Below are 737 nucleotides of genomic sequence, written 5' to 3'. Positions count from 1 at the left end.
GCTCGCGGCAATCCGTCAACATGGCGCTGGGGCTCCTGCCCGAGCGCGGGCGGCAGCAGCGGCGGCGTGAGAGCTGCTGAGCCCTGCCGAGCCCGGCTTAGCCGCGGGAGCCCGGAGGATCGCTCAGGGCTGTCGCCACCTGCCCCGAGGCTTTGAGCCCGCCCCGCCCCGCCCCCACCAGGCCCAGAGCCCACCCCTCTGCGGGGCCGACCCCGAGGGCAGCCGACTAGCAGCAGACGGCGAGTGAGGCGAGCGAGCGCGGCGCCGCGAGCGGGCTGCGGGCAGCCGGGGACGGCAAACTTTGCTGCTCGCCGCGCTTCCCCGGCCCGGCTCCATCTCTGCTCACTACCGTCGCCACCCCAATTTCCTCCCACCCCGCACACCTCTCCCCACCCACCCAGCCGCCCCTGGCTCCTCGCCGCCTCGACCCTGCACTGGAGGAAAACTTCAAAGCGCTGGATCGCCGGTTCCCTCCTTACTCTCCGGCCAAGGATTTCAGGTCAGTGCCCGAAACACCTTTCCCCGGCGAGGACCAGCGAGCGGACGCGCGGCGGGCTGCAGTCAGCCCCCTCCCTCAGAGCCCCCACCCACCACGGGCTGCTCCTCCGACTCTCACGCACCCCACGAAGCTTTCGCCTCGCGCTTCTCTTTGACTCTACTCGCTTTCGTTTTTATTTCTTAGCTCTAAGTTATTAAAAATGCAGCCAAGCTAAGCGGCCCCGCGTGGGCACCTGGGA

At 68.9% G+C, this 737-nt stretch overlaps 1 protein-coding gene across 11 annotated transcripts in view; it reads left to right on the top strand.

Annotated features, from left to right (window-relative positions):
• BCOR (BCL6 corepressor) overlaps positions 1-737 on the top strand; it is a 111,924-nt gene that overhangs the window by 67,548 nt on the left and 43,639 nt on the right. For 2 of the 11 annotated variants that reach the window (XM_039888441.1, XM_039888400.1), the window contains exon 1: positions 7-499. The exons of 7 other annotated variants lie outside the window; for them this stretch is intronic. The gene's annotated coding sequence lies outside the window, so the exon portion shown is untranslated. Of the gene's footprint in view, positions 500-737 lie in introns of all 11 variants that reach the window. 2 more of the 11 variants (XM_039888330.1, XM_039888420.1) reach the window with 2 other exon arrangements.

This window comes from Pteropus medius, unplaced genomic scaffold (assembly GCF_902729225.1).
Source record: "Pteropus medius unplaced genomic scaffold, Ma_sr-lr_union100, whole genome shotgun sequence".
Classification (NCBI taxonomy): Eukaryota; Metazoa; Chordata; class Mammalia; order Chiroptera; family Pteropodidae; genus Pteropus; species Pteropus medius.
The sequence above is the reverse complement of the archived record's forward strand: the minus strand, read 5'-3'. Positions and strand labels throughout refer to the sequence as shown.